The 27,793-nt window shown below is 38.2% G+C and overlaps 1 protein-coding gene across 7 annotated transcripts in view; it reads left to right on the top strand.

Moving 5' to 3' along the window:
* The window catches only part of DLGAP1 (DLG associated protein 1), a 451,293-nt gene that overhangs the window by 152,155 nt on the left and 271,345 nt on the right, over nucleotides 1-27,793 (top strand). For all 7 annotated transcript variants that reach the window (XM_075416406.1, XM_075416413.1, XM_075416410.1 and 4 more), the window contains one exon: nucleotides 20,157-20,268. The gene's annotated coding sequence lies outside the window, so the exon portion shown is untranslated. The remainder of the gene's footprint in view (nucleotides 1-20,156; nucleotides 20,269-27,793) is intronic.

The raw sequence follows: 27,793 nt of genomic DNA, 5'->3' as shown, positions 1-27,793 counted from the left end.
AAGGAAGAAACAAGCAAGAGAAAGCAATTCAAGCTAAATTTCATTTGTTGGAGTAGGGTTAGGGAGTGGCTACAGGTGCAACTGAGTTGACAAGTCTAGCAGAAAGGGACTCACAAGCAGCTGAGAGGAAGCTGCAGGTGGAAAAGTTCTTCAGCAGCACTGCTGCTGCTGGAGTGGTATGTCTGATTTTGCTCTTACCTGGGGAGTCGTCTGTTAAATAGCAAGGACAGAAGGACTTTAGAGTAAGCTCTTTGTCTTAATGTTCCTCTAATGGATTTATTTGCTGGAGGAAGAGGGGAAGAGAGAGATCTGGTTTTCCTTGGTCTGACCTTGAAGGAAGAACAGCAAATGGGTACATCTGAGTGAGCAGTTCATACCTCTGGCAGCTTCCTACTCTTCAAGACCTTCTTGGAAATACAGTTTCTGATATGTGAATGAGGTAGTCTTACCTCGTTTTCTTCATGCTTTCCCTAGACCGTATCTACCGGTGGTTCGGCTTCTGAGGAAATTAAGGTTTGGTCATCTTCTTATGTTGTTGATGAGTAGTTGTATAGGTATACAGAGAAGGATCCTTGTGTGATGATGTGGGGTGTATGCAGTGTGTCCCAAAGAATGCACAACTTTGAAAACATTCTCCCATTCCTTCCCCTGCTGCTCCTATCTGACTCTTCAAAAACATGTGCTAAACATGCATCCATGAGCTAAAGGAAAGCATTTTCTGTTATCTTGCTGGGTTCTTCTAAGCAGTCTGTTGTCTGTTATCACTGGGAATTTTGAAGTGCTTATCATTTTTCAGGGCTCCTTCCACTGAAACTGATCCAACTGGTCGAATATCAGTATAGTTATTTCTCCAACTGCTAACATATGTATGAATATAAATAAGATTTATCAACATGGACCTTAGAGCATAGCATGTCTTGCTGTATCACATGTTACCACGACCAGACTGATTAATGTGTCCAAACTACCTCAAAAATACCTAGGTTGAGCTGCAGTCTGTAGCACTGATTTCAACCTAGACAAAACCGGTAGCAAGTTTCTCACAAGTTTTAGAAGTCTGCCACTTCAGTAATTCTGAAAATACTAGCTTACCGTAAACTGAGGTTATTTTGTATTGATAAACAATACTGTAAGCAAGGCTCTTATCTCCTGAGCTAAAATGTATTTTCTTTGATTGCTTGACTGAATTCCTGATATCATGTTCCATACTTACTTCTTTTCCTTCCATCCTTTCTCCCAAAGGCTGTTCTAAGCCAGTTATCTTCTTGCTGTCATCCTCCATCATCACTACTCTTTCAGACTCTAAAAGAGGTAGTAACATAGCACAAAACTTTCTGACTCAGGGACTACGTTATACACTGTTCTCTGCACCAATACTGGCATATTGGACTGTGTATAAACTGGTAAAGCAAACAATGGTGGAGAATATTCTATGAAGTGGATTCAGGTTGGAGTTTTGTCTATGTGTGTGATAAGGAAATACTTGTATATCACAGCAAATGGCGTGCACGGGCAGTTGCAGTACTCAAAGCAGCTCACAATCTTGATTTGGACTATACTGTCCCAAATGTGTATGCACCTTATGACTCTTTTTGGTTATATATTCCTCTAGAAATTGTAAAACCTGTTCATCCAGCCTCTCTCAGTTAACAGTGTGGGTGAGTTGCTCTGGCAATAAGTAAATGTTTTTAAAGGGCAAAATAGAGTTACTTTTCAATTAAAAAGAATGAGGGAGATGGCACTTCATAACATGGCATTTGAACTATTGATTGTAGTAGTCCTAAAGATGAGTGGCGGTCAGCATAAAGCATTTAAAATATCTGATATTGTGCTGTAAAACAGGACAAAGTAAAAAGGCGCTCATGATTTTCCACAACTTTTCCCTTTTCTCCTGGAGTAAGTATAGGTAGGAATGAGATGGTAGTTATTAGTTAACTTTTGTTCAGAATTTAGGTCATCTGAATAACAACATTTTTGCAAATCTATGCAGAGAGGTGGGATACTGTTACAATAGTAAGAAGATTAAGAAAGATTCCACCCCTCTTCCTAGGGAAAGAAAAAGAACTTGCATTTGTTCCTTGAGAGGTAACATATAATGAGGCATATCATCTGGTAGGGGTTTTTTAGGCTACCAAGACAGTGGGGAGGAGAGATTATAAGATACTGTCTTTTTTTAGGCATTCAGATACAGCGTACTTTCTAACAGTGATCTCAGTTGAAATCAAGTGGAAAGTAAACATTTTGTCTCTTTTTGATACCTCTGCACTTCTTATCCTACTAGTTTTGCATCTGCCTTTCTAGATTGTTGAAAGCCTGGCATCTAGGATCTGTGCTATGATGAGGACTCAGTAAAAATAAACCTCTTCTCTTAAACCATGATCAATTCTCCGAGTAAAGTTAACATCATGAAGTTCCACATTATCACCAGGGCAAAACGAGTTTCTTGTATTTCAGGCTGGCCATTTATTACACTCCTTAGAGCTTTAAAAGTCAAAGGGGGATACTCTTTCTTAGAACTACCTAAGTACTGTTTTGTGTATACTGAAAAAATATTTTGCAAAATAGAGTCTAAGTATTAAATTGATCTAAGGACACAATTATCTTGACCTTTTCGAGTGAAATTTATTTTAATCAGAAACACACATATACCATTATCAATGCAAAAACCTATCTAACCCACCAAGGACAATCCTTTGGTCATGCAAAACAAAACTAAACCAAAATATCTGACAAATATTCCTACGAATCTGATTCAGCCCTGACTGAATTCCATTTCTTACCCATCCCTTCATCTTGCAATCAAAGTAAGCTCTGTTGAGGGAGCTCAGCTGCATCTGGTATTAAAGCATTTCCTGCTTCAGCAGCATTCTCCCCTGCTTTAACTGACTTTCTTTTCTCATATGCCTGAACTGTGAATTGGGGTTTTGTTCCATCAGTGCATTGCTGTCAAAACAGACTCCTAATACTCTTATGGTGCTGCTACTTAATGCAGAGGTCACTGTGGTATGTGGGAAGTCTAATCAATAATCAAAGACTTATTGTTTTAGACATTGTGTAAAAAAAGACAATCTCAACCTGGAGAATTGTTAAAGTGCAATCATTAGAAGAATCCTTAAAGAACTGTGATCTATTCTTCCATCCCTAAACCCAGCACATATCTGCCTCACATGACAAATATGATCGTGTATCTTATGGACACATAGACACACCAGTCTGTTCTTTACACATCTCTGGATAGTTAAAGGAAGGTAGAATGAATTAGTAATTGTTTTGTAACCAGTGAGATTAGAATTTCTGACCTCCTCACATGTGTCTGTCTGGTACTCGTAGAAAGCGAGTCACTATCAAATTAAACTGTGTAACTTACTTGCAAATTGTGAAAACACAAGCAGCTTAGGAAAGGGAAAAGTAGGAAAATTATTAAGCATCCTTTGCTGCAGAAATTTGTTCCCTCTGCAGCTGGTGGGATGCAAACTTCACTTGAATCTGAAGAGCTTGCTAACCTGAGATTAAAGAAACTGAGAAAAACAAGACTGTCCTACTGCAGTTGGCTCTACCACAGCACTACTACTCTCTATGTAGCCTTGGACAGGCAAAACTGCAATGTAGTTTTTCCAAATATCTGGATTTTAAGTTCAGAGGCTTAGTGAATTTATGTACACTCATGTAACTAACTTGAAATACTAGAAGGACAGTTAAAATGGAATGAAAAGGAATACTTTATAGAATTGAAATAGCTGTGATTTGGACAAATACAGGATGTGCAGATGCTCTGTGGGATATAGAGGAAATGAGAGCCCTGCAACTGATGTAAAATTTCAAAGAATTAGTGTTTAACTGGATAGTGAAAAAAGGACAAACTGCTAACATTTTTGTGCTTCAGAGAAATTATAACATGTTATTTTGCTTATTGGTTGCATTTTTTCGGGGAAAGAAAGTATGTATGTTGGCTATTTGAGTTGGGACGTTTGTAATTTCTTCAGTATCTTCTAAAACTATTTACTTTGTCTGAAAATCGCTTTAGCCTTGTCAGTATGCTCGTATGCAATAATTCAGCATAGCAGAGTTCCAAGATAAGGCTGGATGAGCACTCAACAGAAATAATTCTTATATCTTCCTTTTTGCCTCGGAAAGAGTCCTGACCTACAAAAGCATAGAATATCTCTTCCAGATTTATTGCAAAAAGGGTACACTTGTTTGTAGTGCTGGTGAGCAACTTGCAATGTTAGCAACAGCCCTACAAACACCATCCTCCTTGTAGTTGTATACCATTCCTTCAGCTTTTGATTACAGTCTTAATAGCTTCCACTTCAGTATTGCAGATGAAACTGCCAATTACGACACTTCAGTTCCTCTCTCTGCATGGAATGACACATTAATGAATTGGTTTGAAAACAGATATGATACAAGTTGAATAGTTTACATGTAAAATCCTTTATCCACCAGGATTTCTGTGTGTAACGTGTGTGAGCTCAAGGTACTGAGTGGTTTTCAGTACTTTTCTGACCATCCCAAGTTGAAAGTTGTCAACTGTATCTTTTTTGCCTTCAAAATAGAAGAAAGGATTGGGGAAAAAATGTAACAGTAGAAAAGGAGGTTTTACTTTTAATGGTGAGCAAAGAAGTAGGAAAGATAATGGCTTGCATAGATGGGGTAGGCTGGCTGTAGTTCAATAGTTCAATGTCGTGTGTTACCTTAGCTGGACATTTGGGAACTGAAGTAGATCAGCCCTCCTACTGCAAGGCACATGGTAGCAGTTCCATGACTTGGATCTTCTCGACTTTCCTGACTTTGAAATCTGTTGCAGATGTGGTACTAGGATATATTGACTGCTGGTAAAATCTAGTGGAGTAATTGCTGCAGAACATCTTTTCTGAGAATTATTCTTGCTAATAAATTCTTCCCAAATAAATAGAAAATTGTGCTATTGGGATGTAACTGTAGATAGTGGGGTTCTATGGAAAGGAACTTTGATTATTGTTGCAATCAGGTTTGGTATATTACCTGGGTTAGTGAATAATTCTATGTTGGCTTGGCCAACCATAACATATCATGCTTATTGATACTGGGATTCAGGAAAGTAACTCACAATAAGAATTCTGGGTAATGTGTAGGAAGACTTCTGTTTCAGTTAAATAAACAGGATATTAGTAAATATGGTATCAATGCTTCTTGCCCTGATGTATTTGTTTTGAATGTTTTGGCAATTTTGCGTTGTAATTAACAAGACAGTAGATACAGGTTACAGTCAGACTTTTAAATACTGGTTTAGAGATTTGACTAGATTGTTCATCTTGTAGTCAAGAACTTTGACTGAAAAAACTGCCTTTACAGAAAGCCAGAAAATAGACAGCCAAGTAACAATTCAAATTTTTATTAGTCTAATAACAATAAAGAAATCAGATGAAAGCAAATCATGCTGAAGTAATTTTATGAAATTCTATTTTACCAAGTTTTATGCAGTTGTAATAGCTATTTCTTTATAAAAGCGTTCTACAATGAATGCAAATTGTATGTCACAATACTATGTCTTATACAAGGAATGTGTTAAAAATCCTTAGCTGTGACTCATTCTGGTTGCAAATGCAAAATCAGGCTCACAAATTTAGTGCTACAGGCTACTCGGAAAAATGCTAGGAAACTGTTTAAAAAACATCAAATCATACTTGTTCTTTGGACAGAAAGCCAGTTGTAGTTGCGTGTAAAATCAAGGCGTTTTTTTCCCTTAAAGTTGTTTTGTTCTCCTGCTAGAGCTATTTTAAAAGAACAAGTACTATATCTTCTTTTTAGGAAACTTTATCCATTTATAATGCTGCCATAATGTTTTGAAGGAGGGGGGTGAAGTACTTCAGTCTCTTTGGGCCAGAAGTCTATTTCACAAGCTATTAATATAATTCATTTAGCATTCAATGTAGTGATTTCAATTTTCACAACAAGCCTTTGTTTCTTCAAGTCTTTATACTTGATTCATCACTTGGTTTTTAACTTTCTGATAAGAGAAATTTCAGTGGAGAAGTCTGTCAGTTTAACTGAAGGTTCTGCCAATATGAAGACTCCTTTGCTAGTCACAGGATAGCTTTTATGGATGGGCAGTTTTGCCACTCAAGCCACATCAGTAATGTGCCATAGTGTCAGAAGTTTTGAGTGCCAGTGTATTTAAGTGAAAGCTGTCATTCGGTGATGGATTCTGCATGACAGTCGGCTGCTAAATACCTAGACAGTCATGGTTTGTAGAGGACGTCCATAACACAAAATTTATTTACCAAAAACAAGCCTACAGAGAGGATGACTTTCCCTTGGTCGAGGAGGACTGCCTGAGGGATCGCTTAAGCAATCTGGACACCCACAAATCCATGGGCCCCGATGGAATGCACCCACGAGTGCTGAAGGAGCTGGCAGATGTCATTGCTGAGCCACTCTCCATCATCTTTGAGAGGTCCTGGAGGACAGGAGAGGTGCCCGAGGACTGGAGAAAGGCCAATGTCACTCCAATCTTCAAAAAGGGCAAAAAGGAGGACCCAGGGAACTACAGGCCAGTCAGCCTCACCTCCATCCTGGGAAAGGTGATGAAGCACCTCATCCTGGAGGTCATCATCAAGCAAGTGAAGGAAAAGAAGGTTATCAGGAGTAGTCAGCATGGATTCACCAAGGGGACATCATGCCTGACCAATCTGATAGCTTTCTACAATGGCATGACTGGCTGGGTAGATGAGGGGGAGACCAGTGGATGTTGTCTACCTGGACTTCAGCAAGGCTTTCGACACAGTCTCCCATAACATCCTCCTAGGGAAGCTGAGGAAGTGTGGGCTGGATGAGTGGTCGGTGAAGTGGATAGAGAACTGGCTGAATGGCAGAGCTCAGAGGGTTGTCATCAGCAGCACTGAGTGTAGTTGAAGGCCTGTAACTAGTGGTGTCCCTCAGGGGTCAGTACTGGGCCCAGTCTTGTTCAACTTCTTCATCAATGACCTGAATGAAGGGACAGAGTGTACCCTCAGCAGATTTGCTGATGACACCAAACTGGGAGGTGTGGTGGATACACCAGAAGGCTGTGCTGCCATCCAGCAAGACCTGGACAGGCTGAAGAGTTGGGCGCAGAGGAACCTGAGGAAGTTCAGCAAGGACAAGTGCAGGGTCCTGCACCTGGGGAGGAACAACCCAATGCACCAGTACAGGCTCGGGCTCACCTGCTGGAGAGCAGCTCTACGGAGAGGGACCTGGGTTTCCTGGTGGACGACAGGTTAACCATGAGCCAGCAGTGTGCCCTGGTTGCCAAGAAGGCCAGTGGTGTCCTGTGGTGCATTAAGAACAGTGTGGCCAGCAGGTGGAGTGACGTTCTCCTTCCCCTCTGCTCTGCCCTAGTGAGGCCCCATCTGGAGTACTCTGTCCAGTTCTGGGCTCCCCACTTCAAGAAAGATGAGGAGCTACTGGAGAGAGTCCAGCAGAGGGCTACAAAGATAATGAGGGCACTGGAGCATCTCTCCTATGAGGAGAGGCTGAGGGAGCTGGGCTTGTTCAGCCTGAAGAAGAGAAGGCTGCGAGGGGACCTAATACATGCTTATAAATATCTGAAGGGTGGGTGTCAAGAGGATGGGGCCAGACTCTCTTCAGTGGTGCCCAGGGACAGGACAAGGGGCAATGGGCGCAAACTGAAGCATAGGAAGTAGCGTCTGAACATGAGGAAAAACTTCTTCCCTCTGAGGGTGACGGAGCACTGGAACAGGCTGCCCAGGGAGGTTGTGGAGTCTCCTTCTCTGGAGATATTCAAGACCTGCCTGAACAAGGTCCTGTGCAGCCTGCTGTAGGTGACCCTGCTTCGGCAGAAGGGTTGGACTAGATGACCCACAGAGGTCCCTTCCAACCCTGAACATTCTGTCATTCTGTGAAATATGTGCATTTGATGTTTGTGTTACAAGTGGCTGCTGCAATAGGAAGTTATTCAAGTGCTGGAGCACTTAAGCATTGTATTGTTCTGCTATTTTGTATTCACTGACCTGGAATGAAGGCATCTCTCATCTGGTGTCTTCCTCTGTCATCTAGCAAGGCAGAAGCCAATGTTACAAATCTGCAGTTCAGACCGCAAAAGAATAAAGTGAACATATTCAAACATTCAGCCAACACTATATAGAGACTGTGCCAGAGGCATTTATTGCATATTTTCCTGGTGCATTTACTAATCACTTCCTTACAAGTGTATGTTAAAAAATCTCTGAATTATCCATATCTGGGTATGTCATTATATAAATATTACTACACTGTAAGTAGCAGAATTTTACAGGAATATGATTAGCAAAAGAACCTGACAAGTCAGTAGCAAGAAAGTTCCAGATAGGAGAAAAAAAAATTCTAGTGGCTTAGGGAGTATATTTGCGTGGGTTGGGAAAATTAAAATGGAAACAACCCTGTACTCATTAGAGAAAATTGTTAAAGGGAATTCTCTCAAATCGGGACTTGATTTCTCTGTCACACTAACTGGTTAACTGTTTTAAAATGGGAAGAAGACAAGAGCCATCTGAATAAACAACTGGTATTCTTGATAAATATTTTTGTTCGTAGGATTGTCATTTGCCATTAGTGCAAAATTTACCAAGTGAACTGTCAAAACAGAGATGGATGTACCTAAGATAATGTCAGTTCTTTTATAAAGTCTTTATTAGGACTGTGGGTCATGCACCATGTAACATCCAGTATGTCATTACAAGCTTAAAGAATATATTTATTTTCTGTCGTGCATCATGGAGTGCATCATCTGTTGGGAGTGTTTTCTGAATTCTGTGGGACTTGTAGAAGATTTGCTAGCCTGGAGACACTAAAAATTATCTGATCCTGTGCAAACTCCGTAGAAAAACTGCCCCAACTCATTTAATTCTTTGTGCAGGGGCACATAAATGCATAGCTGAGCAATATGTATGTCACTTTGCACATAACTGACCAGTTCGTGTCCCATGTGGTCAAGTTTTAGTGCATGTAGGTGGTTGTTCAGCTAACAAAACACAAGATTTGTTGGCTGTGGAGTTTCTCCACATGATAGCACAAAAAAAATATTAAAAAAAATCTAAACATTTTTTTTCTTTCACTAAGACATACGCAATTACAATCTATTTACAAAACTTGCAGTAACTGCAAAAAGGTAGCAATCTGAATGAAATCGAGCTTTAAAATCTGAGGAAACTGAAGATGTGATTTTTGCTGTGTTGTGTTACCTTCTGGAAGGATTGTGAAATGCAAATTAAAAAAAGCCCCAAAGCCTTTAGAAGTAATGCTCAGATGCATTTTCTTAAATGGTAGAATGAGCTACCATTTAAAGTGTATTTTCCTTAGGCTGATTAGATGATCATGTAGGGTCTGCTAAGCCTCACGCAATTTTCTTCAGTGGGGTTTAAGATACACCAGAGGAAGAATGGCTCCTGGAGTCATAACTTGAGCTTTCATGAGAGAAAATGATTTCTTTCCTCATCATTTCTGCATAAACCTGTAATCTGAGCATAATTCAGGTTGTGATGTGTCTCGAGTTTGGAAACAACGTCTGGGAGAGAAGGGAGGAACGGCTATGACCACGCGTTGCTTGCCTGTCCCCCATTATCAGCCTGAGATAATCTGAGCCTCCGTTCCTCCAGCAGGGCTTGATAGACAACAAAATTTACTTGGAGACTTGCATGTTCTTGGTTTACTAAATATGACTTGATAACCATCATCACTTGGGGAGTATGTAGCTTTTGTCAGTAAAGAAGTGCAACTACCTAAAATGCGGGCAACAGTGAGCAGGGCATTTGGACTCTGGGTGCTGCGCATGGCTGTGTCTGTCTGCTCAGAAACTACCACAGCACAAAAGGATGGGATCAGTGCACTGAAGCAATTGGTGCTGAGGAGCTGGCACTTCCACTGAGGCATTTCAGCTTATTAACTAATTTTTCCTACATGCCATGACGGTGAAGTTAAAACTCTGATCTACATCTCACTTTAAGATTCTCCAGGGAAAGAGGGTGCTCATAACACCTTCCAGAATAAGATGACTCTGATTCCTGGGTACCTGCCCCTTATTGCAGTAAATGGTATAAAAAACAGAATACCTCACAAGCTTCATCCTTGTTTTTCTTGGCACTAGATCTTAAAGAGAATTTAATAAATAATGAAAACAATGCTAATTCCCCAAACTAATAAAAGGAAGACTCAGTAGGACATGATCACAAAAATTAGACATAAAAAGGGTTAATAATATGTCAGAGCAAATGAGTATATGTTCATTGCAAATGAACTTTGGACTTCTTGTGCATTATTAGACAAACAATGGCATCGCAAAGTGTTTTTGGCTTCTTTATCTCTTAAGATATGCATCCATCAGATTTTTCGACATTCTCTATATTTAAAGTCACATAAAAGAACGTTATGTTGTGCTACTATTTCATCTCTGCAGGCTGTTTTACATATACTGGAAGGCTGAAGAAAATAAACCAATCAAAAAATAAGGAACAGAAATCCACCTCTTCATAAAGTTGTATTAAAACTTTCCTTAGTAACATATGGAAAACTTTTGATATCATGGTAATAATAGTATTAAAGACTATGAATATTCTTATGTATGATGAGGAATACATTAATTTAATTTTTCATCTTTTGTTCCATTAGTTTTGATTTACCTTTGAATATCTAGCTGTACATTTAAACTCTCATTATTATTCATTGTATAATATTACCATTGATAGTCATGGCAGAAGTATTTTGTAAGGGTTTTATTTTTCCTAGCAGAATACTTTAGACATTTCTGTCTGTCTTTCTTTTCGCTATCAAGTGTTTGACTTGTGGCATAAATGATGTGAAGTTTCTTCTCATCCTTTGCAGGTGTTTTCGTAGAACTCAGAATACCTTTATTTTTAGAGCAGCAGATATATCTCTCTGTTCTGCACATTTCATGCCACTAGATGCTTTCTCCTGCTTTTTTACCGTCACTAGGTATTCTGTTCCATTTGCTTCATCCATTTATGCATGATTTTGGACTTGGAAAAAGTGATAAATGCTGTCTCCCCTTTATCACTTGGCTCTTAAGTCATTCTGACGCAGAAACTGCTGTTCCAGTTAGAGCAGGTTCATGAGGTCACCAGAAAGTACTGGCAGGAGCACCTGTCCACCCCCAGCCTTACTGCACTAGATGCTGCAGCATCAAATGATCCAATTCGTGAATAGATCTAAGACAGCATCCACCAGAGCTTATAATAACACATGGAAGTATTCTGTCACAGTGGATGTTGAAATTATTACCTCTCATTTGCAATTCAATGAAACTGTCATTTTTCCTTGCAGTTCTGCTTCTTCTCCACCATATGTTCTCTGTAACATAAGCAGTTGGGCAGCGCTTTTAGTATCATTCATTCACCTCAGCTCTTGCTTCTGTGACTTGCCATGAAGGAGACTTTCTGCAGCTCCAGCCTACTGTTTGCTGCCTGCAACTGCTTTCCAGTTCTGGTTTTCCTGATGAGAGAAGTTCACCAGCAATACATGCTTGTTTCTTCACTGTCATGCAGTTCATATTTTTTTGTTAATGTGTACAATTTTCAGCTGTAGTTGAGTGTTACATAAATAATATGATTAATTAGCACTTATTACTGCTTTACATTTCCTAAGTACTGCACAAGCTAGCCAATCAAGCAGTTAATAAACTAATTAAGCAGAAACAACTGGCAGTTACACAAGCTGTATTCTCTCTTTGTCCTTGTACAATCCTCTTGCGTACTGGTACACTGTGAAGTCTGTAATCAAAAATACGTATAAAAGGTTTTCCTGATTAGGTGATTTCTTCAATTTTCTCACAGTAAGATACAATTGAAAACCAGTGCTTCTGTGGTTAGATATAATAAACCTCATTACACTGTGTGGGATTTTTAAAAAGCTTTTTACTTCAACCTATATTCCCGTTCAAATCAACAGTAATATTGGCAGCCCGTGTGAGCAGAGCTAGGCCAGCAGCAAACTCCTGTGACTAAGGTACCACGTTCATGACTCCATAAGATTGTCTTGATGTGTCTTGCTTATTAGCACAAAATAAAGAGAAAAATCTTAGTTAGGGTCAACTGGCAGTATTGTCTGTTATTTTGTTTAAAGAAAAAGGTATCGAATTTATAGATAATAAAGATAAACCTGGTATACTGTAACTTTTCTTTTGCTTGTATGTGCACCAGGAACTTACATATGACTGCTTACTGTGGTTTATGCCAGTGACCTATGAGGTTATTTTGTAGACTTATGAATCGGCTGTGTTGACAAGGTAGGTTAAACTTGCCTAGGTCTTTTGCTCTCAACTTGCTGAGGTAGAAAAATATAAGGCTTAAGCTGATTTTTTTTTTTTTTTTTTTAAAGAATTTACTCTGCTAGCGAAAGGAATATATAATTGTGTAGGACATAACACACAATCTCTACTGTGCCTTGACTAGGTAAGACAGTTCAGTTTGGTGGGAATTCATGCAGGAGTAAACTTTCTTCATTTTACCACCCAGCATAACATGATGGAAAGATAATGAATTTTCTGTTGACAGCGTTTTTTCTATATCCAGTGTAGTATCCAGAGCCCTGTTTGGCAGGTCTGAAGGCCAATGAATGATGAGAGAACAAAAAAAACTTGCACGCTGTGTGGGAAAACTATTACCTAGCCAGATGTTTTAACCATGACAATTTGCAGGGATAGCCTCTGTCTTATATCCACAGTGACATCTTACTTTGGCTCCAAAGCAAGTGTGGAATTACATGGACCAGATGAAAGAAAAGAAATAACATATTTTTTTCACCAGGAAATGGTTAAGAGAAATAAATGTGTTTTTAAATATTTGGAAAGATGGTCTCTTCCATTGAATTATTTGTGTTATGAGAAATGTAACCTTTAAGAAAATCGTGGCTAGATCATTAAACTATCCCCCTGTTTGCAGATTCCTAATTGTGCTGTACAAGTAGAGTTCTTTATTACATGGCATATTTTCAACCGTGTAATTGAGAATTTCTCCCTGCAACAGCTGGATGCAGTTTTTTAGCATGTTCAGCATCAAAAAAATGCTCTAAAGCCTCATGATTGCTATTTAGGCTGAAAACAGAGTTTTGGTATTTCAAAGCAAAGGGAATTTCAATGATTGCGGGAGTAGGAACTTCATACAACACAAACATGAGCTGGACATGTTTAAAATTCACATGCAGATTCTGGAAGATATACAATGAGGCTCTCTACTTTTCACTGTATACAGTGAAAAACAATACACCTTGGTTTTTGTTCCCTGTTTTTTACTGCCCATTATAATATTGTGAGGAAGAGGGATGAAAACTTAGTGGCTTAAAACCACAATAATTCTTGTGGTGCTACTGATGCATTTGCTTCTATACATGTTCCCAGAAGCGAGGGTGAACTGATGCAATGTAAAATCTTTGTGAGGAATATGGAGACCAATATAATTTGGGAAGGAGCATTATACATTTGTGGAAGTATCATATGAGGTACACTGGTTTTTAAAAATTGGCAAAGTTGTGTTAGAAGCACTTCTATGATGTACAGATGTTTTTGGTGTAAATTGTATAAGATGAACAGTGTGTGAAAGAAGAAAATTGTAGTTGGTTTTATAACATTTCACTTGACTCTGCAGGTACAAAGTAGAGACTTCCACCACATATTTAGTGTGAATAAATATATCTCTATATATATACATCCAAATGGTAAGGGGAGGTGATCTGACCAGTTTCTATACAGTACTTCACACAGGAAATATTTTATATAAAATAATTGTGCGCTCAAATTTTTTCATTCTTGTTTCCTTTCTTAGGAGCAAGGGGCAGGCTGCCCGACGTTGGCTGTTAATGTGCTCTACAAATTTCACGAGGCGATTTTATGTATTTTCTTCTGTTGCTCGTGCCATTAACACAGTTCAAACTGGGATGATACTGTATGCATGCCAGGTGCCTAGTTGCTGGCTCTAGCCACCTCTCACACCTCGCTGACCTTTCTGCACAGCAGCCGCGATGCAGTTTGGGTTTGCTGCTTGGCTCTTCCTCCGCAGTCGGTGTGAGGCAGGAGTTTCACCCTGCTGGAAGTGCTCCTATCTGCCAGACGCGAGCAAGGCAGGGTCGGGAGTTATCGGCAGGAGTAGTGCAACAGCTGTTTGGAGTGAGTGTGACCATCGGCGTTGCCTGTGGCCTTTCTTTTCTTGTGCTCTCTCTTGTTGTGCTTAGATTTTTTTTGCTTTCTCTCATTCCTTTAGGGCAGTTGTTAGTTCAGTGTTTTGTAACTATTCCTGTTTAAAATACGTAGACGTCTTGGGGTGCTGGTGGATGCAGGAGATTATGTTTTTATGATTTTTTTTTTTTTTAAATTTGCTTTTGCTTTAGTTTTTCTGCGAGTTTTTGAGCCAAGTCCTTCATGCACAAACCATGAAAAATCTTGCAGTTGAGGCGGTCTTGGGTGAGGAGCTGTGGAAGCTGCTCCTTATCACAAAACAGATTTGGAAATAGTAAGGCTTTATATAACTGATTCTTTCACTTACAACGAAGAGCAAATTAAAGCCATCTACCTCCAACCAGAATAGATTGCAGAGCTTCCCACTGGTGCTGATGCAGGAACATTTTATAGAGAATATTTTATTCCTCCTGTGGATTGATGTAGAGGGAAAGCCTGTGCCTGGGTTTTTTCCTTTATGTCATGTGCAGACTTTTAATTCAGTTTCAAAAGCAATTAATATTTATGAGGTTTGGCTGAGAATAATACAACTGTTGTGAGACAGTGAAATGTCTGCCATTCACACACTGCTCTATAGTGGTTTGAATGCATATTTCAGTTTGGATGAATTAAATTGTATTTAATCCTTTCTCTATGAGCTTGTAAACAGATACCAATGCATATCAGCACTAGTATACGCTGTTGGCAAGTGACATGTGCTGTCAGCATAATTTTAGACACATTTCGTCTCTTCTGTAATACTTACCTGAAGTTATCACTGATCCAGAATTTTGAACTTTTTCTCATTGATGTGCTAGCTACTGAAATCAGAAGTTTTTCTCAAGGTGTGAGTTATTACTGCTTTGGAGGCAGAATCAAGGGAATGCCAGTAGTGATTGGCTAATGACTTCCTAAAGTAGCATAATTAAAAATGACACTTTTCAGAACCCTTTAATTGGCATTGATTTTAATCCTTAATCTTCAAATAGCTTCAGGTTGGCTTCTTATCAGTTTAAAGTATAGTCAAAAGACTGTGTCTGTCTAAATGGTGGCAAATACAATCAGGCTAGATATGCTCATCCTCTCTGCCCACCTTCCCCAGCAGGATGATGGAAGATACAAGCAGCTTATTATTGGTAACGTGGTGCTGCAGCTGTCGTGGGGAAAATAAGCAGTTTGCTCTGACAACGGACAAAATCTTAATGTGTTATTATTACGGTAGATCAGGAACTGAGCTGTAGACATTGAATTATTGCATTAATATTTGCTGTACTTGGATTAGCTGAATTGGCAGCATAGTTAAGTAGGGACTTGAGCTTTCTTATTATTTACTTAATTATATTGGTAATTTACTGTGGCTCAGTACTCAGCATGATTTTTTAATTGTCTGAGGGAGACTCTTAATTTTACAAATGAGGTGGAATAAGTGTGTATGGAATAAGTTGCAATCTTGGCTTTATAGGAAGAAGGTTGAGTTTTGTGCTCATTGCTAAGCTTTATGGTATTCCCGTTACTACTACAGTCGTATGGTTCTAATTAAATTTTTAGAGGTTAGTTTGCCAGTGGTTACTTGGCATTCTTCATTTCTGTCGTCATTACTATTTTGCTATAATTTGGGTAGCAAATATATGAGGTTCCTGCCTAGTGCTCAAAAAGTAAAAACTTGTTGATACTAGTGGCTTAATATGCACTAAATCATGTTCTGAGAGAGGCTGCATTTGAAGATCTGAGGTGATCTGCCATTTGCAACCCTAGGCACCCTCGCTGAAAGGGTGCACTATGTATAACCCCCTGTAAGTACATATTTGCAACAAAACAGATTTAGGCTGTTTAAAGTAGGTCAGTATCCTGATACTGCTTACAGAAAAATGGATAGTCATGCATTTTCACTATGAATTACTTTTATAAAATATGAGATGTGGGGAAAAAAAAATGTGAAAGAAAAAGATGGGTAAAAATTTGCTCCATCTCCTTTACAGTATGTCTTTATTAAATAAAAATAGCCAATTACAGTAGAACCTCAGAAATGTAAAGATGCATCGCGTAGAAGAGAAATCAAGTGGCTTACTAGGTAATAGAACACTAGAATATCTGTCCTTCATTTTTGCAATGAAATTCAGTTTAGTGACAATGGTCACACTGTGAATTGGTGTTCTGCACAGAAGTGGTACAGATGTGATTAGAGTCTGTTTCTTAGAATTACAGAATTGCAGAATAATTTGCATAGAAAGGAATTACAGGCAGTCATCTAGTTGAAGCCCCTGCTCAAGTAAAGCCAAGGTCAAAATTACGTCCAGTTGCTGTCTCTTGTTCAACTTAGTGTTCAATATCTACCAGGATGGAGATGCTACAGATTCCCTGATCACCTGTTCTAGGTTATTCTTTGTTCCTGTTCTTTGCTTCAATTTTTCCATATGTCTTTCTGTCCAAATCTAGCTAGTACCATGTAGTGGCAGTTAAGTTGGTTTGTCACCTAAAAGTTGGGTTTAGAGGCTCTGCTTGCTGTAAATGATCTGCTGTACAAGACCTGGGTAATTTGAGTCGCTGTTGTGTGCTAAAACTGAACCAGAAACTGGAGGGCTTAAGATAAGTTTGATTCCTGCTGTGGTGGTGTATGCAGGCTATGAAGCAGTTTCAGGTCAGTCTGTTGAGTCAAAAGCCAATTCATAATGACCTCTTATTTCATGAAAAATCAGCAATCTGAAGCTAATCAAAAGGCATCAGGTATCCTACAGTTTGTACTTCTGTACTTCAACTTAACATCACTCAAAGTGTTGTAAACATATCAGTCTCAAAAGACAACATTTGAATCCTATCTGCCTTCTATTCAATTGCCCTCTTTTTCTTGTGTGCCAGATGGGGATGCCAATGTGCACAACTAATTGGTTGTACCATAAAAAGATCATAAAAGTGGCTGCAATGTCAAGGTGAAAATTTATTTTGTCCCATATCCTGTTTCATGCATCAGAGACCAAAAGAAAGAATATAGGAACGTGGTAAACGTATGCTCCTAGTCTCCAGCCATCTTGAACTTTCGGTCTTTCTGAGCTGGGTGTTTCTGAACACTTATAGTTAGCTAAATTCAGGGGATTTAATTTTCCCACACCTGTCCAGACTTCTCTTGAAGGCATGATTTGATGTCCGTGGCCTCCTGTGGCAGTGAGTCCCACAGTGTAACGGCACGTTGCAGAAAGAGCCACCTCCCTTTGTTCATTTGTTCTGATTTTTTCATTTTTATGAATAACATTCTTGACTAGCTGCATCTGATGCCCTCCAGTTCTTGCACTGGGTAGAATGAGGCAGTGGAAAAAATGAAACAACTTTACTAATCCTTTCCATGCCAGTCATCTTTTCATAATGTTCCATGATTCAATTCTCTCTTTCATAGACCAAAGTGTCTTACCACATTCATTTGTCCTTCATGCAGAAGTCATTCTGTACCTTCCATCACCATTTTGCTCTTCTGTGAACCTAGTCTGGTTGTGTCTCTCTGATTAAATAAAAAAATAGAAAAAGTGGGCAGAGAAGGCCAGCATATATGGACATACTAAGAAGGATCAAAAGCAAAAGGGATGAAGAATTAAACAAATTTTTAAACTATTAAAACAATATTGATTTAGTTTGGATTGCTGACTTGGATACTACTGTATGTAGTGCAGAGCTTGAAGCACACTAATCTGACCATTTCTGAAAACTGCATACTTATAATATACATTTGTAGAAAGTTCCTCTCAAATTTTGTCTCCTCTTTTACATTTTAGGCAATAGCTTACAGTGTGCTTAGCACCTGTGTGATGAAGGTGATATCTTTACATTGCCTGACCTCAGAGTCTCTGTCATCACTAAACTTATCTGACAAGTTAAAATTTCTCTTATCCAGGCAAATGCGGTTAGCTAAGAGAAACCGATTTGAGTCCAGCTTCAGCAAGGTTCTCAAGCTAATCTTCAAACATGGGAGTTGCAAAGGGTGCAGAGAAGTCCTTACAACTGAAGGCTCTCCATAAAGACCTACTCAATTTGATCCTTTAAAGATTTATCTTTGAAAGCTCCCTAAGGGGATCTTGTATGGAAAAATCAATCCCATTTACTTGTTACAATTAAATATACGCTGTGAATTTTGTACTCTCAAAGAAAATCTGAAATTGTTATGATATAGTCATTACTGTAGTCATATTAAAACCTCTCTCAAAAGAAATCCTGGCAACTGGAAATCTGTGATGATTCTGAAATGATTTAAAAATAGTTCCTGGTTCTGTACCTCTCTCTGGATCCCACGGCCAATCTGATGGTTTTACCATCACATTTTCCTGCTTTAAACATATTTTTCTCTCCCTTCTGACAAAAAAGACTGCACAACCAAGAAACAAAAATTATTTAAACACCAACTGTGCAGAAAGAACTGTGAAGTTAGATTTAGACTTGAGGAGAAATACACTGAAGATGGTTATATACCTCAGGGGACAGGCCAGCCCTCAAAGCCAGCTGTACACAAAGTGCTGTTATTGCAGTACTAGTGGAATGTGTTTCTATTCTGATATTAATTTCAGAGACTCTGAACCAGTGTCAGAATTTAGTTCATCTTGGAAATGGGTCTCATAGTAAATAAAAAGACAGTAACAAAAGGCAGACTGCAGCCTTCATCAATTTGACTGCTTTTGAGGTTAAGGAATTCCTGAAAATAAACTTGTCTTGTGTATGGAGGCTGTTCCTGTCCTCTTAGTGGTTGTTTGGAAGGGCTTCAATCCAAAGCTTGATGCTTTACTAAGTTGTGCATCCCATTTCCAAAGGAGTTCATTAAAGAAAGTTTTCTAGACTATGGGAAGTGGGACATCAGACTCTCTGATCGGGTTGATCTCTTCTGGCTTTATAAACATGAGTTTGTAATATCTGAAGGCTATTTTTGCTCTGAAAATTTTTACTTGCTTTTTCTGGCAACTAGTGCTCAATAATTAACTGTTGTCTGTATAAAGGTGTTTCTTTGAATGAGCATCGAGAGAGTAAAATAACTTTAGGAGTTTTCAACACATCGAACAAATTGTTGTACTGATTTTACTTCAGTACAGACTGAGGCTAGTATCAAAGCACACTTAGCCATACTTTTTTTTTCTCTTTTAATATGTTTTTCAGTAGAACTTTAATTGGAGATGTTAACTGCATTTACAAGAAAAAACGTTTGAGCTTATTCTGGCTTGTACTTATGAATTGTTCACATGGAAAAAAAGAACGAATGAAATAGGCTAGACCTTTAAGTGATGAGAAGCAAAACTTGAAATAGTGAGATGACTCATAGAGCTCAAATATAGAGCACAGAGGAAAGTCATTTATTTCTGTTAGTCTCAGTAAGTAGTACTGGAGAGCTAAGAAGGGAAAAACATATACATCATTTTCCTTACCAGAGAAAGAAAACGGCTTGGAAATAAGTATTTTCAGTTTATATAATTTTTAAAAATCACGTATTTAAATGTGCAGCTATTAGCCAATGCAATTTTGTCCACCACCCACTGGATACTGGTGGTGAAGTTTTGTCAAGTTCCCTCACCATCCTCTGCTTTTCCAGACACAGCAGGACTCTGTGGTGCTTATGTAGTGTGAGAAAAGGTTGTAGCAGGATGAGGCTGGGGGAGAGGTGAGCTTGCAGACAGTCGTTGGATTTACTGAGGCAATCACGTGTAACTAGTCTTCGTATTTTTCTGTAAATAAACTGACAGACACTTCATGTGTTGTGCAGGGAGAGTAAAACCCATGAGATGGCACCACAAATGCAGCATTATGCAATCTGAATATTCTTTTTTTTGTGCTTTTTTCTTGCAAGGAGGCGGGTGTGGTACGACATGAAAATTTTACCGTGGACCATTGATGTAAAGCCTCTCAATATTGCAGTGATTTTTTTAATGAATATGTAGCTGCTTGCCATGTTAATAATTTTATCTTGTTTCAGGCTGGTAGTTTTAACTGCTACACTTTGATTGTCTTTCAGAACAATCAAGCATCAAATATTGGAACTGACATCTGAATTAAAGAGTGTGCAAAAAATCTCTTCCCTCTTTTAACTATTGAAACAAACTAAAATGGAAAACTGACTAAAGGAGGTGAGTCCCTTCTTCTTACTCTCTGATCATTCTCCTTGATCTGGCTCTGCATCACTTTTATTCATTTTTCTCGAGATTTGCTTGTAAAAGGCAGGAAGCAAAGCGATTGCAAATTCTGGACTGCTTTAAAGGAAATGAGGGTAGCCTGATAGCTTGCTATTTTGGCTTAGAAAATGATATATGTGATAACCCATCTTTGTGCTTATCTAGGTCTGCAGGCTGCAGACAGTGTTAATATCAGGTGTCTTTGAAAATCGTGGTGAAAGATTTCCATGAGTCTGACATGAACATCAAAATGTAGCATATAAACTTAAATATTGAGTAGAACCTCATAGGGCTAGATGTGCCCTGGCTATGGAGTGAGTGTAGAGAGTGTGAGAATAAAGGATTGATTTGGCCTGGAGGAGTATACTGAAAGAGAGAGATCAGAGCCAAAAACAAAGTACAAAAGACAGCATGGGGGAGCAGTTGCAGCATCTTGGAAGCAACATTGAAATGGTCTGGAGAAGCTCTGGCAGGGAAAGAATTTGCTTTACCACATTTTCCACAGCTTTTTTTTACATGAAGAGCCACAAAAAGCCAGGACCTTACTGACCTGTTAGTAGTTGGCTTATCTCTTCAGACATACTGAAGATAAGCCAACCTCTGGTAATTCTAGCCTCTTGAATACAAAAGGAGTAGCGATGAAATATCTACATATAGTGAACTATGGGTACTTCACAAAGCTAATCGCATCGAGACATATTAAAATAAACAGTTCCATATCCTGTTTCTTTGTTACCATATGACAGACTTAAACATACATGCACTAGGAACAGGCAAAGTATTTTTAATTTATATTTCATTTTAAAATGGTGATCACGATGCTTATGATTTTAAAAGTAACTCTTAGAACTATGCTATATTCAACTGTTTACAGTTCAGTAACAAGCAATTTAATTAATGCCAAATCAATATATTCATTATATAATTAGTTATGGGTGTATGAGGATTAGTTAGGTATGATACTGTACTTCAACTTGTAAATTTCCCTGAGTGGACCGTAAGTTTTAAGATGTTGCAGGAAATGTTTTGCATCTCTGGAATACTCTTTGTATCACTCCAGAGTCATCTTTATTCTTTGTTTTCTCTTTAAGTAAAAAATTTCAATGGATACCTTACTTTAATTTGTTACAATTAGGGTGTTATCTTATTATCCAGCAGTAGCAATTGCTTTGTATTTTAGTAAACTTACTATAAAAGGATAGAATGCCAGTGCTGCTGCAATGCTTCCACAGCCATAAAACTGTATCCATGATGATTTATTATACATAATATATATGTATATATGATTCTGTAGGTTACATATGTAGCTTACATATATGTATATATATTACAAGTATATGTTTCTAAGGGATGTATATGTTAGAAAAAGTGGTGCATTTTCTTTGCATAATAGGACTTGGAACTAGCATGTATTTTCTGACGATGTAAACTAATTAGGTCAGTTCAGCTACCTTTGTCTCAGTTTGGCCTTCTGTAAAAGTCTAAAACTTCCTTAAAATGGTGATATAATGCTTGCAATGATGTGATTTTTCCCAAGTAAAAATTGGATTTTTTTTTAGCTTAGGAATTTTTTTTCACAGTAATACATTTAGTTATCACTTGCATATATGTGTATCAATTACTACGTGTTTTCCTACACACACCAAAAAAAAAAAATCTATTCTCTTAGTTCCCTGTGCTTTGGGTAAAATGATTATCTCCAGCATTCCCAGCGTCCAGTTTCTTACAGCTGTGCTCAACTTTGGCTGTTATATGCATCTGGATTTGAGTATGTGCCTTTACAAAAGGCCAAGGAAGTGAAGAATGGTACAGTAAGAACATTATTAAGGTTGTGCAGTCACCTCTGCAAAAATTAGGGCTTGCCAAAATGCATGGTTAGTTCACTCACATCATGACAGATGCTTTCCAACAACAATTTCATGTACCATTTTTTGCCTCTAATTTTACTTGAAGTTCACCTGAGTATTGGTGGTTTCCTTTTTTAACGATCAAGAGCTAAACTTGTGATTTTAGTTATACTATTAAATTTTATACTTCTTATGAAATTTTACACAGTTGACCTATTCAGTTGATCCACGCAGTTTTGGGTAGGGTATTTAAGATTTTGGATAGGATATTTGTAGGTATTTACAGACACACACACACTCCTCCTAATGTAGCAAACCTCTGCTTACTCACAAGAAGCACAGGCACCACCACGAGGAGGGTGGAATAGAGATTTTTTTCACTGAGTGTGAGGAGATGAGGTGTAACAGGGAATTCCTTCAATATAGAGGATTGTAATGGAGAATGCAAAAGGGAGTGATTTTTATTGTAAGTACAAAGGTTTGTTGGAGAATTAATTGACTGCTCATAAAAATGGTGAATTAAGGGAAATACTGGGGGTACAGCAGCATGAATGTGACCAAAACACTGTCAGAACCACACAAAAAAATACCATTCATTTTAGAATAATCTGAATGGACAGAACAACAGAAACTAAGTACTCCCTTGGGGATATAGATACTTGTCAGAAGAAACACCAGTTTCTGTGAGGTTTCCTATCAGTTAATTGCCCTTTTGTAAAAGGGATTTTTGCCTGGGGCAAAAGGGTGCAAGATATGGGCATAAGAAATCTCTTAACAAAGGAATGCAAAAGAAAACATTTTGTTGTTGAAGAAGGTATTTTGACTAGTGCCACATTTATTAGAAAGAACAGGGTGGGGTTCATTTATTTTCATAAGGAGTATATCGTTGATGTATGTTGCTCTGTTGTGAATTTTGTTCAAGAGTCAGATGGAACTTAAATATGCCATTAAATTAAGACATGTTTATCAACAGGGAGAAAATGACTAAGCTTTGAACAAGTCAGATAAGGAGAATCCATATGAAATGTGTTAGGGACGCAGAAGAAATTGAACTTTAATGAGACCAAACAAAAGGAGTATAATTAATCCTCTACAGGGAGAATGTGAGGAAAAAAAATTAAATCTTCAGGCCTTCCTCTCTTCTTGAGAGATGGGATATTGGATGCTTTGTGTGATCTAATTATGAGCAGTCTCAGGCTCTTAAAAATATTTTTCCTCCGGGAAAAAGGACACAAGACATAGAGAACAAATTATCAGCTAAAAGATATGATGATCTTTGAAGCAGTACAAGAGGAAGTGTAAGGTATTTTACTAATAATGCCGATGTGAAGGTAACAGCTGTAATGAGAAAAATTAGAAGTATTGCCTCAGGTTAAGTACACTGAGAAGGCACAAAGGCTTAGATGAGGCAAAGGCAGTGTAATCAAATATAAAGAAAAAACATATTTCGGGTGCTAACTGAAAGCTGAGCATGGCTTGCTTGGAGTTTTTTAAAGAAAAATTTAGACAAGACTTTTTATTATAGCTCATATGGTAATTGTCTGATTGGGTATACGAAGCCTATGAATTGGAGAAAAGAAACTAAAATGACAATGAGATAGACAAGTGAATTGTCTTGTCTATTAGATAAAACAGGAAATTTCAAATGAAAGCAAGTTTTATGTATTCTACTTCCTTCTTATCTCTAGCTCAGGAAATAATAGAATTATTCAACCTTTTTATGCTTTTCTGTACTCTTCTTTAGGCATCTACTTCCACCGCTGTTTGTGACAGTGGCTTAATGGGCCTTTGAATTCACCCAGCATGGCTCTTTTTGTAAGTGCGCGCTATTGGAAGTGGGTGTCTGTAAGAAGCTTGCGTGGTGGGTCAAAAGTAATAACACTATTAACTCTGAGAAAGACAATATTTCTTGTATTCCCATCATTCTCTTCCAGTAAAAAATTTCAAATTGAGCACAATGGGAAATCCTATTTACTCCTGTGGTATAAAATCATATCCCTGAAATAAATCACCTATCTTAGAAAAAAACTAAGCTATGAAACTGGCACCGGTTTTAGGCTGCTGATGCAGGGAGCAGTGTCTATCTTGAGTTTGCATTGCACATCATAAGCAGACATAGGCACAATGATAAATATCTCGTCACCTCCGGATGGCTTCACGGAATCAGGGGCTCCACATGTAGACTCACACTGGAAAGAGTATAGGAAGGAATCTGTCCCTATATGATCTGTCTTTATATTTTTATATGCTCATAACAACTAAAGCAATAACATCATACAAAAATATGATTCAGATAATCTTTTCCGTTCATTATTGCAGGGATGGAACCTGCACTGTGCAAAATAAAAAGATAAATTTGTCCCTGCTGAACAGTGAAAGCTGGGCCAAGGTACATTAGTAACCTCTTCCAATTCATTGAGTAACACAAAATGACATTCTTCTGAAAGCTGTATTTTATATGAAGCTGTCCCTGCCATATGGTTATTATTTTAAACTGTTTCTGCAATATGTTTTATTTCTATTGTATAGTTTCTACTTATCTTTTGTTTTGTTGCCCTTTCCTGCCAGCTCTTTTAGCTGCTTTCTATGTGCTGCAGGCACAGTTTAAAAAGCTGGCTAATGATATGGGGAAGGGGTGGCATAGCAGTGGGTCACAGTAAGGACACAGCAAAGAATTCTGGTATTCAGGATTTGAACGCTCAAGATAGACCACAGTCACGGTTGGAAGCAGTGACTATATTCTCAAGACCAAAGAAAAAATCCCCCAAAAAATGGTTTAACAAAGTATCATTAATCAGGAACAAAATGTATAATCATGTATGCTATGAAGGTTTCTGATTTGCCATTGCTCCTAAAGCATGAATTTATCTGAGGACATTGATGAAGCTTAAGTAGGCTGGAAATTTCCTGCAAATACTCATTTTACTGTTTTTATTTAAAAAGTTGGAAAAAATATTTCAGTGTTACAATATCAGCACAATGAAATAATTTGCATCTAGTTTTTATGAGCTGGCTGGGAAGTTCTTTCAACAACTAAAATTCAGATCTTGCAAATCCTGGAAATCGGGACAATTTCAAGGGGTGGAAGAAAAATACAAAATGATCAAAAATGAAGTCCATAAATAGTTAAAAAATTAGTATGTGAAGTATCATTTTGTAAGTCTTATATTGATATAAGTATAGACAAATATTAATGTTAAGAATTAGGCAGTACAAGAACAAAGGAGTACAAAATAGGAATGTGATCCCAAAAATTAAAATTCTGAAAAGGTTTTTGGGGGCGTGGTATGTTACCAGCTGTAACAGGATTCTGCAGGTGGCAGGTTCATGCACTACTTGGGCTTACGAATAGGAGAGAGTCACCTTTCTGCTCCATATGAGGCCACTCGAGGACATAGTTCATTAAGATACGCACATTTGAAAAAATTTTTTTGAAAACTAGAGAGGCTTTGGGAGAAGCCACAAAATTGGTTCAAATGAGATTAAAAATAGTGGCTGGTTTAGTTCAGTGTTCTGGGGTGGAGTTGGAAAACTATTTTCTCACTGTGGAAGGCAACAAAACACTGAACTTCCAAGACTCACAAGCAACGACAAAAAAGATCCGGTACATGGAAGTTAAACCTAGAAATGGAAGCGAAGTGTATATTTTTAAGCAGAAGTAAATACACATCGGAACAATTTACCAAGCAGTGTTGAGGATTCTTGTAACTTAAAAGATTTCATTTGGAATTAAGACTAGGATTGCTGAAACAATTTAGGGAATTAGATGCTCAAACATCCTTGAAATGCACTCATTAAATTCACCAAGATCTCTTGGGTTCCTCTAGAAATGCAGCAAAGCTAAAAGCAGCATTCTGCTTTTGGTTCACAGAACAGGCTTGATCGAAGGCGCTGTGGAGTAGTACGAGACGGTCTCTGATATATTACACAGCAGGTGAGGCTCTATTGTCCCAGTGGTCTCCTTTGTTCACAGAGTCAGTGTGTTTGTTTATTTGTACACAAGAATAGCTAAAACATGTTCTAACCTAATAAGAGCTTCCTGAGATTGCCATTGAAGTACTTACACCCTGTCTGTTTAATAAGATGACCGTGGTTCACTCATATTACAGCAGTAGGGTGCTATTTCACCTCCAGTCTTCTGCTACTGATAGGGAGAAAGACCAGGCCTGTGTACAGAGATGGCATGGAGCAGCTGAGCAACAGCTTTGTTAGGCTTTCATCAGCTGATTTGGTTGCCAAAGCAGAAAAGGTCAGTCATGTGTCAGGACCTCCTCTGTGATGCGAGTGTGTTGACCAGAGGAGGTCCTGAAATATGACTAGATAGATATATTAACTGAGCATTTCTTAGTTTTCTGTAATATTGTCTATATAAAGAATTCACTTCAGACCATTGTCTCTTCCCAGGAAAGCTTTGATCTTAAATGAGAGGTTCTGGTTGGCTCAAAATTACCTCTAAGAGAATCATGTTGAATTAGGGGCTACATAGACATACTAAGCATCCAGTCATGCACCAGTACAAGCAGTAGTTTCACTGTCACTGAACACTGCAGCACTTGCTATAGAAATAATCTATTTTCTTTTTTACCCTTCACTACCTGGGGTCAGTGTGGCTAAAAGCCACCCATCCTTTAAACCAGACCTTGCTTCGGCACGGGGGTTGGACTAGATGACCCACAGAGGTCTCTTCCAACCCCAAACATTCTGTGATTCTGTGTAATCAGTACAAGTGCTATTTGCAAGCCAATTTCCTAACTTTACGTTACAGAGAGATGCATCTGAAATGGGATGGTCATGGAGAACAAAGTATAGCTCACCTATGGGTGAGGAAGATCACTGTATCCCTTGAATGGAAGATGGGTTTTGTCCTGAGTTTTGTTTGCTTAAAAAGCTGAGTTTTGTGAGGCTCTAGGAATCCAAATTCTGCCTGATAAACACTGTCTTAAGTATAGAACAGTAACCTAGAACGATGAGGTTTCAGAGTTTTTTCTTAGCTTCACACCCCTCCCCCAAGAATGCACAAATCAACAACATGGAAACAACTAATGTAGAAAATGAATAGTCTGCTTCTAGTTATTCATACTTGATGAAATTGCAACTTGTGAATCCTGCTCAACAGGTTTTTAAATTTACTTTTTGTTGCATAAGAAAACAGGCTTATGTCAGCCCAGTGTTAAAAACTCAGGGTATAAATAGTTGTAATTTGTGTAAAAATGAATTGAGTTGAATATAAAGTACAAAAAGAAATAAGTGCTTATGTAGCTGTTGATATGTCATAGATATTTTGGAAATCTGTTTATCCAAGACATCAGTGTGACAACAAGGTTATAATATTAGGTTATTGGGGCTGTATCAGTATATAAAAGCTATTTGTCATCTTTATGAACTATATATCATTATCAGAATAACAATTACACTGATTGCTGCATTTCTCATTGCTATCGTGTAGATCTTCCATGTGGTCTATCAAGTCCAACAAGGAGATGAAGCAATATGTATTTCGGACAAATTGCTGATAACATCTGCTGTGTGTTTTCTTTGCGCAGCTTATAGAAGTTCAAACTAAAAAGCAACTATTGTCATGTTCAATGCTGGAAAAAGAATTGTGTCAGCCATTTTTAAAATAATTACATTTC

The sequence above is a fragment of the Opisthocomus hoazin genome, chromosome 3, assembly GCF_030867145.1.
Source record: "Opisthocomus hoazin isolate bOpiHoa1 chromosome 3, bOpiHoa1.hap1, whole genome shotgun sequence".
Classification (NCBI taxonomy): domain Eukaryota; kingdom Metazoa; phylum Chordata; class Aves; order Opisthocomiformes; family Opisthocomidae; genus Opisthocomus; species Opisthocomus hoazin.
Note: the sequence above shows the minus strand (reverse complement) of the source record. Positions and strands in the feature narration are given on the sequence as shown.